The sequence below is a fragment of the Manis javanica genome, chromosome 5 (genome assembly GCF_040802235.1).
Source record: "Manis javanica isolate MJ-LG chromosome 5, MJ_LKY, whole genome shotgun sequence".
Classification (NCBI taxonomy): Eukaryota; Metazoa; Chordata; class Mammalia; order Pholidota; family Manidae; genus Manis; species Manis javanica.
The window spans coordinates 93,499,043-93,514,051 of record NC_133160.1 but is presented as its reverse complement, the minus strand read 5'-3'; the positions used below and the strand labels follow the sequence as shown (position 1 = coordinate 93,514,051).

Below are 15,009 nucleotides of genomic sequence, written 5' to 3'. Positions count from 1 at the left end.
CTCCACTCTCACTTTTGAACAGCCACTTGGTTTATGACCTCATGATGTGCTTTTGATGAATACCATGATAATAAGTATTTATAAGTATCATGAATATAAAGAGAAATAACTTTTCATAAGTATCATGAGAATAAAGAGAAATGGCTTCAATAGTTTGTGATAAATTACATGTTATATTCAATATTTATATACTTTACTGTTCCTGGAATGATCTATACATTTGGAATTATTTGCTGAATTTCATCCACATACATTCTTCACGAAAAGAGCTAGTTTAAGTTTTCCTTCCACCTTTTTAGTACTAGTCTTTAGCTGGCCTGTTGTGTCTTCCCGATGTTTGGTCCTATCCTTATTGGTCTGTTCAACATTTTTTAACATGATTTGATTATAACAACATGCCAAAACTGAACACACTTTAACTCCCAATTAAGGATGCTAATCTGTTTTAGTTAAATCCACAGGTTCTTGGTCATCAATAGATGTAAGTACTGGCACTGTAGTTTTTTGTTTTTTTAAAATAAATGAAGCCTGTTTTATTACTTCAAGTGTTAATGATAAAAAAATTTTCAGCACAGCTGTTGCATTTAAAAAAGTGAAACTACATACTATGTTTCTAGCTCAGTAAACAGATGAACCTGATGTCTCTGAATGACATAATTGAGCATTGTACAGTACATCTTATGAAGACCCGTAAATTAAAGAACTACTAGTTTTAAGTTAGTGATTATGAAACAAATATGTGTTCATAATTTCAGCTTCTTTTTCCTTCCTCTACCATCAGGTGCTCCATGCATTTTATGTTTCTGAGTTGAAGGCTTTAGTCCTCTTTTCTTTTTTTCTGACTTCTCTTTTTCTTCTAGTTCCAGTTTTTTCTCTTTCAATCAAGGTAATTAAGGTGTTATATCTCCTCTGGAGCTCCATTGCTGTTCTGGACTTAAGAAACCAGTCAAATCTGAACTGTGGAGAGTTGCGAATACACTGTCGTAATTCATCACAAACATTTTCTTTGTCAAATCCGAGTTTGTGCAGCATACAGATCAGAAAATGATCCTCTTCCTCAGTATAGTTTTTTCCTTTGTTAGTACCACATGATATTCTCAGCTGATGGAAAGGTGCTTTGTACCATCCAATCTTTGTGTCAAGTGCTTTTTTGATACTAATTCTTCTTTGAATTCTTGCCTCTCCCCTTTCAATCTAAGCCATAATCTTCTCTTGGAGTTCATTGCATCTTTCCCAGAACACAGCTGAGTATTCAATAACTTCTTCTGGAGTTTTTCCTTCTACTTCTCTTGCTATATTTTCAATATCATCACGACTCCATTTCTCATTAGCTTTGATAAACTGGTTAAAATCTCTTATTCCAGTTGGTAAATCCCTGTGTTAGAAGCTTCTCTTTTTCTTCCAATTTTTCATCATTTAGGGGTTCAGCTTCATCAATTTTAAGCTGTTCTTCTTTTTGTGCTTGTGCTGCATTTGGTAGGTCAGGATTTCGAGTCACCTTGTACCCAATAGTTTTTCTGTAATATAGAATTTCTTTTTCCAGTAATTCAAATAAACTTGGAGGAAAAAACTGGAAATCCTGAACGTTGGGTTGTTTCAGAGGTCGAGGAGCCTTTGGTGCTTTAGGTTCACTGACACGAAGAGCTTCCCTGAAATAGGCATCAATAGCATAGTTGCTTTTCTTTCTCTTTTAGGTGGTTCAATCCACTCTGTGAAAGCAATCTTTTGTTTTTCTCTATAATCTTCTCCTTCAAAGTTATAAACACTCGATTCTGTATCCATTGTAAAGTTTCTAAGTGAGCTTTCACCCATCTTGGAGAGTTTTTCATTCATCTCTGCAGTCTTCTTTGCACCTCTTTCCAAAATACCATCAATATCTTCATCAGTAATCTCACTTTCCATTGAAGCAAATACATGTGTTGCCCCATGTCTGATCATTTGAAGCATTTCATCTTTGCCAATTTTGTTCAGATTCTGATCCACAAGTCTTACTTGCTGAATGACTATTGAATCCAGTCTGAGTTTCATCTCAGCACGTTCCACTATTCTTCCTTCTACAGCGTTATCAGTTATAAAGTGGAACACTCTGACTGTCTTGGATTGTCCAATTCTATGTGCTCTGTCCATAATCTGGAGATCTGCTTGGGGATTCCAATCTGAATTATACAAAATTACTACATCAGCAGTAGCAAGATTGATGCCAAGACCACCAGCACACGTGCTTAACATGAACACAACCTTTGTGCTGTTTGGTTCATTGTATGCATTGATGGACTCTAGTCTCTCATCATGGGGTGTCTGCCCATCCAATCTGCAGTACTCATAATTTCTCCATATACAATAATCTTCCAGAATATCCAACACCTTTATCATTTGACTGAAGATTAGTACTCATGAACCTTGTTCTTTTAATTTAGGGAGCAGCTTGTCTAATACCACCATTTTGCCACTGTTGGTAACTAGATGCATATCTGTGGTATAAGGTGGACCAGGTTCAGCTCCATCAAAGAGATATGGATGATTACAGCATTTCTCAACTGCATCAGGATGTTCAATAACCTCATTTTGTCCATCTTCCCTGCACAGTTTAGTATACCTATATCCTTCATTAATATCCGAGTATACCATTCCCTCTGCATTTTGCTGAGATCCATATAGAATTTTTTTCCGTGAAAATATATTATTTTTTAATTAATTAATTTATATTTTTTTGAAGAACATTATGTTTACTAGGCGCTCCCCTACTCCAAGCTCCCCCACAAACCCCATTACAGTCACTGTCCATCAGCATAGCAAGACGCTGTAGAATCACTACTTGTCTTCTCTGTGTTGCAAAGCCCTCCCCTTCCCCCACCCCCAACATTATACATGCTAATCATAATACCCCCTTTCTTCTTCCCTGCCCTTATCCCTCCCTACCCTCCCATTCTCCCCAGTCTCTTTCCCTTTGGTAACTGTTAGTCCATTCTTGGGTTCTGTGATTCTGCTGCTGTTTTGTTCCTTCAGTTTTTCTTTTGTTCTTATACTCCGCAGGTGAGTGAAATCATTTGGCATTTGGCTTTCTCCGCTTGGCTTATTTCATTGAGCATAATACCCTCTAGCTCCATCCATGTTGTTGCAAATGGTAGGATTTGTTTTCTTCTTATGGCTGAATAATATTCCATTGTGTATATGTACCACATCTTCTTTATTCATCTACTGATGGACACGTAGGTTGCTTCCATTTCTTGGCTATTGTAAATAGTGCTGTGATAAACATAGGGGTGCATCTGTCTTTTTCAAACTGGAGTGCTGCATCCTTAGGGTAAATTCCTAGAAGTAGAATTCCTGTGTCAAATGGTAAGTCTATTTTGAGCATTTTGAGGAACCTCCATATTGCTTTCCACAATGGTTGAACTAATTTACATTCCCACAGCAGTGTAGGAGGGTTCCCCTTTCTCCACAACCTCGCCAACATTTGTTGTTGTTTGTCTTTTGGATGGTGGCCATCCTTACTGGTGTGAGGTGATAGCTCATTGTGGATTTAATTTGCATTTTTTTGATAACTAGCAATGTGGAGGATGTTTTCATGTGTCTGTTGGCCATCTGAATTTCTTCTTTGAAGAAGTGTCTGTTCAGCTTCTCTGCCCATTTTTTAATTGGATTATTTGCTTTTTGTATGTTGAGGTGCATGAGCTCTTTATATATTTTGGATGTCAAGCCTTTATTGGATCTGACATTTACGAATATATTCTCCCATACTGTAGGGTACCTTTTTGTTCTATTGATGGTGTCCTATGCTGTACAGAAGCTTTTCAGCCTGATATAGTCACACTTGTTCATTTTTGCTTTTGTTTTCCTTGCTCGGGGAGATATATTCATGAAGAAGTCGCTAATGTTCACATCCAAGAGATTTTTGCCTATATTTTTTCTAAGAGTTTTATGGTTTCATGACTTACATTCAGGTCTTTGATCCATTTCGAATTTACTTTTGTGTATGGGGTTAGACAGTGATCCAGTTTCATTCTCTTACATGTAGTTGTCCAGTTCTGCGAGCACCATCTGTTGAAGAAACTGTCATTTCCCCATTGTATGTCCATGGCCCCTTTGTCAAATATTTGTTGACCATATATGTCTGAGTTAATGTCTGGAGTCTCTAATCTGTTCCACTGCTCTGTGGCTCTGTTCTTGTGCCAGTACCAAATTGTCTTGAGTACTATGTCTTTGTAGTAGAGCTTGAAGTTGGGGAGTGAGATTGCCACCACTTTATTTTTCTTTCTCAGGATTGCTTTGGCTATTCAGGGTCTTTGGTGTTTCCATATGAATTTTTGAACTATTTGTTCCAGTTCATTGAAGTATGTTGTTAGTAATTTGATAGGGATTGCATCAAGTCTGTATATTGCTTTGGGCAGGATGGCCATTTTGATGATATTAATTCTTCCTAGCCAAGAGTATGGGATGAGTTTCCATTTGTTAGTGTCCTCTTTAACTTCTCTTAGGAGTGTCTTATAGTTTTCAGGGTATAGGTCTTTCACTTCTTTGGTTAGGTTTATTCCTAGACATTTTATTCTTTTTGATGCTTAGTGAATGGAATTGCTTTCCTGATTTCTCTTTCTATTGGCTCATTGTTAGTGTATAGGAAAGCCACAGATTTCTGTGTGTTAATTTTGTATCCTGCAACTTTGTTGTATTCCAATATCGGTTCTAGTAGTTTTGGAGTGGAGTCTTTAGGATTCTTTATGTACAATATCATGTCATCAGCAAATAGTGACAGTTTGGCTTCTTCTTTACCAATCAGGATTCCTTCTTTTTCTTTGTTTTGTCTGATTGCCATGGCTAGCACCTCTAGTACTATGTTAAAAAACAGTGGGGAAAGTGGGCATCCCTGTCTTGTTCCCGATCTCAGAGGAAAAGCTTTCAGCTTCTCGCTGTTCAGTATGATGTTGCCTGTGGGTTTATCATATATGGCCTTTATTATGTTGAGGAATTTGCCCTCTATACCCATTTTGCTGCGAGTTTTTATCATGAATGGATGTTGAATTTTGTCAAATGCTTTTTCAGCATCTATGGACATGATCATGTGGTTTTTGTCTTTCTTTTTGTTGATGTGGTGGATGATGTTGATGAAGTTTCGAATGTTGTACCATCCTTGCATCCCTGGAATGAATCCCACTTGATCGTGGTGTATGATTCTTTTGATATATTTTTTAATTCGGTTTGCTAATATTTTATTGAATATTTTTGCATCTATGTTCATCAGGGATTTTGGTCTGTAATTTTCTTTTTTGGTGGGGTCTTTGCCTCGTTTTGGTATTAGGGTGATGTTGGCTTCATAGAATGAGTTTGGGAGTATTCCCTCCTTCTATTTTTTGGAAAACTTTAAAGAGAATGGGTATTAGATCTTCTCTGTATGTCTGATAAAATTCCGAGGTAAATCCATCTGGCCCAGGGGTTTTTTTCTTGGGTACTTTTTTGATTACTGCTTCAATTTCTTTACTGGTAATTGGTTTGTTTAGATTTTGTGTTTCTTCCTTGGTGAGTCTTGGAAGGTTGTATTTTTCTAGGAAGTTGTCCATTTTTTCTAGGTTTTCCAGCTTCTTAGCATGTAGGTTTTCATAGTAGTCTCTAATAATTCTTTGTATTTCTGTTGGGTCCGTCGTGATGTTTCCTTTCTCATTTCTGATTCTGTTGATGTGTGTTTATTCTCTTTTTCTCTTAATAAGTCTGGCTAGAGGCTTATCTATTTTGTGTATTTTCTCAAAGAACCAGGTCTTGGTTTCATAGATTTTTTCTATTGTTTTATTCTTCTCAATTTTGTTTATTTCTTCTCTGATCTTTATTATGTCCCTCCATCTGCTGACTTCAGGCCTCATTTGTTCTTCTTTTACCAATTTTGATAATTGTGACATTAGATTAGTCATTTGGGTTTGTTCTTCCTTCTTTAAATATACCTGGATTGCTATATACTTTCCTCTTAAGACTGCTTTCACTGTGTTCCACAGAAGTTGGGGCTTTGTGTTGTTGTTGTCATTTATTGGTCATTTACCCATTGACTATTTAGGAGCATGTTGTTAAGCCTCTATGTGTTAGTGAGCCTTTTTGCTTTCTTGGTACAATTTATTTCTAGTTTTATACCTTTGTGGTCTGAAAAGTTGATTGGTAGGACTTCAATCTTTTTGAATTTACTGAGGCTCTTTTTGTGGCCTAGTATGTGGTCTATTCTCGAGAATGTTCCATGTGCACTTGAGAAGAATGTGTATCCTGTCACTTTTGGGTGTAGAGTTCTATATATTCTATGAGGTCCATCTGTTCTAGTGTGTTGTTCAGTGCCTCTGTGTCCTTACTTATTTTCTGTCTGGTGGATCTGTCCTTTGTAGTGAATGGTGTGTTGAAGTCTCCTAAAATGAATGCATTGCATTCTATTTCCTCCTTTAGTTATGTTAGTATTTGTTTCACATATGCTGGTGCTCCTGTGTTGGGTGCATATATATTTAGAATGGTTATATCCTCTTGTTGGACTGAGCCCTTTATCATTATGTAATGTCCTTCTTTATCTCTTGTTACTTTCTTTGTTTTGAAGTCTATTTTGTCTGATACTAGTACTGCAACACCTGCACTTTTCCCCCTATGGTTCGCATGAAATATATTTTTCCTTCCCTTGACTTTTAGTCTGTGCATGTCTTTGGATTTGAGGTGTGTCTCTTGTAAGCAGCATATAGATGGGTCTTGTTTTTTTATCCATTCAGTGACTCTATGTCTTTTTATTGGTGCATTCAGTCCATTTACATTTAGGGTGATTATCGATAGGTATGTACTTATTGCCATTTCAGGCTTAAGGTTTGTGGTTACCAAAGGTTCCAGGTTACTTTCCTTACTATCTAAGAGTCTAACTTAACTCACTTAGTATGCTGTTACAAATACAATCTAAAGGTTTTTTTCTATTTCTCTTCCTTTTTCTTCCTCCTTCATTCTTTATATATATCAGATTCTATACTTTTTCTCTACCCCTTGGTTGGTTTTGGGGATAGTCAACTTAATTTTGCATTTGCCTCACAATCAGCTGCTCCACCCTCCCTACCATGATTTTCCTACCTCTGGTGACAGCTATCTACTGCTAGAATTACTTCCATCCATAGCAGTCCCTCCAAAATAGACTGCAGAGATGGTTTGTGGGAGGTAAACTCTCTCAGCTTTTGCTTATCTGGAAATTGTTTAATCCCTTCTTCAAATTTAAATGATTATCTTGCCAGATAAAGTAATCTTGGTTCTAGGCCCTTCTGCTTCATGGCATTAAATACATCATGCCACTCCCTTCTGGCCTGTAAGGTTTCTGCTGAGAAGTCTGTTGTTAGTCTGATGGGCTTTCCTTTGTATGTGATCTTATTTCTGCCTCTGGCTGCTTTTAACAGTCTGTCCTTAACCTTGATCTTTCCCATTTTAATTACTATGTGTCTTGGTGTTGTCTTCCTTGGGTCCCTTTTGTAGGGGGATCTGTAGATCTCCATGGCCTGAGAGACTCTCTCCTTCCCCAGATTGGGGAAGTTTTCAGCAACTACCTCCTCAAAGACACTTTCTAGCCCTTTTTCTCTCTCTTCTTCTTCTGGTATCCCTATAATGCAAATATTGTTCCGTTTGGATTGGTCACACAGTTCTCTCAATATTCTTTCATTTTTAGAGATCCTTTTTTCTCTCTGTGCCTCCGCTTCTTTGTATTCCTCTTCTCTAGTTTCTATTTCATTTATTGTCTCCTCCACCATATCCAACCTGCTTTTAATACCCTCCACTGTGTTCCTTAATGATTGGATCTCTGACCTGAATTCATTCCTGAGTTCTTGGATGTCTTTCTGTACCTCCATTAGGATGTTGATTATTTTTATTTTGAACTCCCTCTCAGGAAGAGTCATGAGGTCCATATCATTAAAATCTTTCTCAGGAGTTGTGTTAACAATTTTACTTTGGACAAGGTTCCTTTGGCATTTCATGTTTGTATATGTCACCCTGTAGTGTCCAGAACCTCTATACTGGAGCTGCTGAGCCCCTGAAGCAATGTCGGGCGTTGCAGGGGAGTGGTACTGGTGCCTAGGGGGAGGAAAGAGCTGTTCCCCACCTCCTGGCTGCTGTACCTGTCTCCACTGCCTGAGCCAGTGGGCTGGGCACACAGGTATAAGTTTTTGTCCCAGAGCAGCCAGATATGGATCCCTGCTTTCCACAAGCAGCCAGAATCCCAGTCTCCCCAGGGACTTTGCCTGTATTAAGTTTCCATGCTAGTCCCATGAAAGCACCATGAAATATAGGTTTGTGCTTCCAGAGCAGATCTCTGGAGCTAGGTATTTAGCAGTCCCAAGCCTTCCACTCCCTTGCTACTCCATTTGTCTTCCTCCCACCGGCAAGCTGGGGTGGTGGAGGGGCTCAGGTCCCATGGAGCCACAGCTCTGGTACATTACCCTGTTTGGTGAATTCTGCTCTTTTCTCCAGGTGTGTGCAGTCTGGCGCCGTCCTCTTTCCTGTTGCTCTCTCAGGATTAGTTGTGCCAATTAAATTTTCTAATTGTATCCAATTTTAGGAGGAAGCTTCTGTCTCTCCTCTCATGCTGCCATCTTTTAATCCATCCTCCCCACATAGATTTTTACTTCCTTCTTTGGAGGCAAACTCTTTTCAACATCAGCTTTAGTTCTTCAAAAGAGGAATGGGCGCAATACCATATGCAGCCTTTCAACTAGCTTTTGATCCCCAAGGCAATTATTTGTATCAAATCAGGAATGAAAGTCATCAGCTGAATTAAAGACATCTGGCAACAAAAAATTAAGAAGTGACCAGAGCTCATGCAAGTTGTTTTGAAGAGGTGTTCCAGTTAATAATTGATTTGTAGTCTTGAATTCACTCACTATTTCTGATAACTTAGACTTCTCATTTTTGATCCTGTGAGCTTCATCTATAACTAAGTACCTCCAATTAAACTTTTTGAAAACAGACTTCTCTTTTATAAGCATTTCATAAGATGTTACACATACAACCCATTCTCCTGGTAATAAAACGTCCTTGACAAAAGCAGCTCTTTGTTCTTTATCTTCTATCAAACAAACAGACCTAAGTGTTGGTACCCATCTCTTGAATTCACGCATCCAGTTGTATAATGTAGTTTTAGGAACCAAAACCATATGTGGACCAGGAATGTGTCTATAGTGTTTCATATACCCAAGAAGAGAAATTGTTTGAAGAGTCTTTCCCAGACCCATTTCATCTGCAAGGATACCACTGATGCCATTCTCATACAAAGAAATGTGCCAATTTAATCCTCGAACCTGATAATCTCTCAGTTTACCCCATTTTACACATGATGGAGAGTCTTCAAATCGAGTGCAAATGTTGGTTGCTTTGGAGCTTTCTGTTAATAGTTCTTCATCCTCCTCTTGCTCTGTTCTATGGTGTCAGTAGTCGCCTGATAGCAAGTTCTGTTTCTCATCCTTTTTTATTCGTGGGCACCCTGGTTTCATTTTCAAAGGTGAGGTTGGAGTCTTCTGAGCATCAGGCTGAATGAAATATGCAAACAGCTCTGTTTGCTTTAATAAATACTCAAACCTATTTGCTCAGTCAATTTGCATTTTTTCTTCATAAGTAGGATCTGGCTCTTGGATTTCTTTTTGCTTTGCAGGAGATGCATCATCAAATACTTCCTCCACCTCAGAGTCCGCGGGGCCCGCGCCGGCTGCGGAGGGGCCCGCCTTTGTTGCTGCTGCTTACGCCGCTAGCGGCCGAGGCCGGGCTTGGGAGGGGCGCTCTCGGAAGGCGGGGATGGCGGAGGGTCTGTCGCGGACGACATGCTGTTCCGTCTGCGTCACCCGCCGCTGCCAGAGGCCGGGCCCGGCAGGGATGAGCAGGCGGCCGAGGCCTGGGTGGCTACGTCACAACCGGCTGATGGAGGAGCGAGAGCGAGAGCCCACCGAAGGCCCCCTGCGCCGCGGTTCCCCACGAGCCGGGGGCAGGCCCAGCAGCCTGGCCTCTCGCGTTGGCCTCCTCTTCCGCGGGGCTACAGCTTCTGGTTTTTAAGGGACAAGTCCCTTTTTACTTTGCAAAAGTAACCATGATTTTTCAAACATTTCTCAATAATAAATAATAGACAATCCAGTGATTTACTCTTAAGGTACAGGGGAACTCCTGGCCCATCCCCCAAAAGGATCAATATCATAAATTTATCACTTAATGTCAGAAGGCTACTTCCAGCTGAACTAACAGCTTTTGGCTTTTGCTGAGTTTCTTTCTGCACAGAAGCATGGGTTTGACTTATTGTTAACCAGACTATTACCTCAAAGTAAGAGCAATAATGAAAAATATTAAAAACTTTCATTTATTGATTGTGTGTACTATGCACACATACACTGTGTTATGTAAGTGATTCATAGGTAGATACCTACATACATATATGGATATTAATAATATAATCCTCATAGTAATTTTATTTATTATTATCATTATTATTATTATTAGCTCCACTTTTCCAGTGAGGAAGCAGAGAATCACATAAGTTTAGAGATGTGAAATCTAGTATAAACTACAGGGAGCACTGCATTTTGAGTTTATATGACTCTAAAGGAACCAAAATTTAGGTACTTTCCACTATCCTCAATATCTCAAATTAGGATCTAATACCTCTTCTTGAAGATATGGAGACAACACCCAGGTACCAGTAAGTTAAGTGAAAATCAAGAAAATATGCCTATAGTCACAAATTTTAGAAAAATCTACATCTGTAAATATTATTTAGCACTAAAATGGATTCTTGCTAGGAAAAAAACCTTACGTTTTCAGCTTTGAGAAATTTGACAACAGAAATGAGGTCGAGGGTTTTATGGGATATATATTTCCTAATTTTTTTCCTGCAAACACAGTCTAATCAGTGAACTTGCAAATTGACCAGTGAATTAGTAATTTGATTGCTTTAGTAAAGTTATTTCTTCATCATATATACATTTCTCATTACACTTTTTATAAGTATATATTTTAATATAAAAATTGTGATATCAATATACTACAATTAGACTGATTTTTTGAAATGTTGGAGGTTTTGGGAGGTACTACTTATCCTTCTTTCTTTCATCTTTTGAACTAAGTGAGAAATAGTTGTACTAATGAAAATGAAGATTAAATAATATGTGGTTTTATTGCTGTTAAAGCTGGATTGAAAAAGCAGCCTGGATTAAGATTCAAAATGTGAGCTCTACAGTCTCCCACGTAAACTGTATTAAGCACAACATTGCAGATGCTGCAACTGTTGACAGAAAGAGAAAGAAAAAGAGAAAGAGGGAGAGAAAGCAGTTCAGGGATGTGAGCACACAAGAAGTTGGCCTATGTATGAATACTGTTTTTTAATGCATTAACTCAACCAGACAATGGGCAATGAATGTCATTTTTTCTCTTAACATGGGATAAGTAAATAAATACAAAGAATACCTGGAAATATTACTCTATTACTTCTACTTAGAAAATGGAGTGGCCACCTATGCACAGAAATCCAATGAGGTTAAAATAGTGTTTCCCCAACAAATTTGATGGAGAACTAAAGTTGTACTGTAAGAGATGAGTCTATATGCTGAAAGTAAATAGACTGAGGGATATTGATGATTAAGCATCAAATAAACTGAAACAGGCAATGAACAAATTGTTCTTAAATTAGATGTAATACACAGATATCCTGAAGGCTTAGCTGAGTATGTTTGCCATTAATAGGAGTAGAGAGTGCTATGTACCTGGGAGGTCCATAAAACAATGAAAAGCCAAAAGCATGACAGAAAATATTTTAAAGTGACATGAAGAAAAACAAAAGGAATATACTATGGACTATTTATATAATAACAAGGCACACTCTCCTACAATCACACATTTGTGCAGTGGCAAAAAGTGGTTTTTACCCCAAACATTTAATGTCAAATAAAAAGTGACCTCATGTGCAAGCTGCAAATAAGAAAAGTTCATGATATGCAGTTATGGAGAGAGATTTTCATACAACACCAGATGGGTTTATTCCAAGAAATCTATTTGTATGGCACTGCTTTCATTTCTTTTGGTCCAGACTTTGTGCTTCAATGTTGTAGGCTTAGGAACTGCCATTGTCAGCTCATCAAGATTATATCCATCTCTCCAGTCCAGATGGCTGGACCCGCTAGCCAATTCATTTTTCCTATGATTATAGGAAATCACATTATTATCAATCTGTTCGTTGTTTGGTGAAAAGGGAAGACTTAAGGAACTCAAAGTTTAATGGAGTCAAACTGAAATTGCTTGACACATATCCCTCTTCAGGTTGGAGGTATGAGGGTGCAACAAGCTTCTAAAAAGTGCAGATCTTGAACCAGGCCATCCATGCCCATCCTTGTGTCTGTAATCTCTCTGTATATTTTGAATAAGTCTGCTCTCTCCCATCATGTGCTAATTTTAAACACTGAATACCTTTTTATGTTTGTCTTCTTCTTTTGTACCTGATATTAGTATGTGGAGATTCCCACATATTACTCAGAACACTGATAAATTCTTGACTATACTTGTTAATAATTAATTTTCTAAGTTAAGAAAAGGATGAAGAGAATGAGTCTTCTAATTCTAAATGTGAATATAAAGATCTAATTTATAACTTTTATAACTTTTAACTTTCCCATCTAGAAAATCACACGCTACATCACATTAAATCATGTGAAAGCCTTCAAAGAAATAGCTCCCACAGCTAGAGCTTCTCAAAGAAAAAATGGATAAAAAGTTGTAATAAAAGCACATAATTAAATTCTTATGAGAGAAAAAAAGAGGGAAGTCTATAAACTGAACTGGTTCCTTATCAACTCACAAATAAAAGGAAAATAAATATTTTATGTGCCTTCATTGGGGAAATTAAGGTTTAAATCAAATTACCAAGACATTGATCATGGACAGAAGAAAGATAACCCCTGAAGGTAACAGTAGCAAAATAGCCAGCTCACTGTCATCTACCCTGCCAGGTTTGCTTTCCTTGGTCAGATAACCTAAACCCTTATGTATGGGAGGCAAACGTTTTGAAATACAAGTATGTGATAGGCATTTACTATTAAAATATTCAGGAAGTTCAACCCATATTTGCCTGAATAACCAATTCTCAAAAAAGAGTGACCCAAACCCACAATTCCTAGAATCATTTGCCTAAAGAGCAATCTGCCAAGTGGTCTGTTAGTTTAAATTTAGTCTCCCTTTAAGAAATTTTGGAGATATATTTGAGACTTGTTTTTGTTAATATTGTATTATTTTGAAACACCGGCATCTTTGCAGAATTGACAGATCATTTAATAAATAAATCTGAAAGTACTTTTTCAATTATATCATCATTTCTAGTATACACACATCAAATTTATCATATTATCTGATTTTTTTTCTTATAGGTGCATTTTTTCTTTCATTCTTCAACCTCTTTTGAATATTGAGAGATTATTTTACTTCTTTAAAGATTCTCTGAAAAATGTTTTATTCCTAGTAATTAATATTTAGGAAACATTTATAGCAGTCCTTAGAAACTTTACCCACTGCATTTATGCCTTTGTTCTTGTTGTTTTATTCCACTGTGTGCCTGTGTTTTATTCTGTGCATTAGACAAATTAGTACCTGCCAATATTCATTTCTGTTAGGTGCTGATATTTTGACAGGAAAGAAACAAAGGTAATTTGATGAGACAGAATGTTATTGAACTCCACTAAGTCTTATTTTTCAAGATAACTTTTTTAAAAGTAAATGTGGAACAAAAGGATACATGGAACATTGGTATCATCACCCTGACTAAAATTTCACTGTTGTTTAAAGGCAAGTCACAATTATGCACTTTGGATAGTCAACAGCTAGTTGATTATTTAGCAAAATCTTTATATAGCACACTGTATGTTAGAATTGAAAATTAGCAGGGACTCCTCACTCACTAGTACACAAATGTTGGCTGTAATTAATTTTTTTCAGTGATTAGTTGTGCAAATAGACTTTGAGCCAGAGACTTAAGTTGAAATCCCAACTCAGCCACATTACAAGGATATAACCTTATCCACCCTACACTTCCCATACCAATTTGTCCCCAGACTCTCTAGGGAGTCTACTATATATAAAACATGCTATTATTGACCTTAATACATAAGTTTCACTAGTTATTCACTTTTGCTACCATACTTGCTTCCATAGAAACTACAACTTTTGATGCAGCCAATCTCTCTGAGGCTGGCAAACCTAACTTATCTATTTGATACTGTATCATATTAACAGTAAATGAGATAAAAGAGGATTTTTGGAATTAGGTCACCTAAATTTGAGTTGTATTTTTTTTAATGTGTCAGTTGTACAAGAAGGATTCTCAGAGACTACAACAAGGAAGAGAGGGAACCGACTGGGTAAAGGGGGAAAATTGAGGTTCCAGTGCCAGCCAACAAGAGCTGGGAAACATGGCACTTCTGGAGGCTGGATGGAAAGTGAAAAAACCTGAATAAAGCAGGAGAAACTGTCCTAGAAAATACATTCAGTTGAGCCAGGCTGGTACAAATTCAATAGCATTTTTTATAAATCTAGAGTGTTATGGCATATGCCCTATAGATTGGTTCTATATATGATTATATATATATATATATACATGAGTATGTATGATTCTAACCTTCTGTGGACTGTGCCATCTTTTCCTCAGGTAAATGCACAAAATGAGTTACAATGTAAGGCCCTTACCTTCTCTTTTTTTTTCAAGGTGTCATTGATATACACTCTAATAAGGTTTCACAAGAAAAACAATGTGTTTATTACATTCACCCTTATTATCGGGCTCCTCCTCCCCAATACCCCATTGCAGGCACTGCCCATCAGTGTAGTTAGTAAGATAAGGCCCTTACCTTCTTATCTGTCACTCTTCACACACTAACTTAAAGCTCTTAACTGCATCTAGCCCTTTTTATAATGGCAAGAAATATAGCTCCTTTTCAAACCACTTGATGCTCCTAAATAGCACTAGTAAAGGCATACCAATCTTGACAGAAATGCCTAGAGCAAAAC

The 15,009-nt window shown here is 37.5% G+C and overlaps 1 pseudogene; it reads right to left on the bottom strand.

Annotated features, from left to right (window-relative positions):
* Positions 1 to 522: 522 nt before the first annotated feature.
* On the bottom strand, positions 523 to 9,799 carry LOC108397488 (SWI/SNF-related matrix-associated actin-dependent regulator of chromatin subfamily A member 5-like; annotated as a pseudogene).
* Positions 9,800 to 15,009: the final 5,210 nt, after the last annotated feature.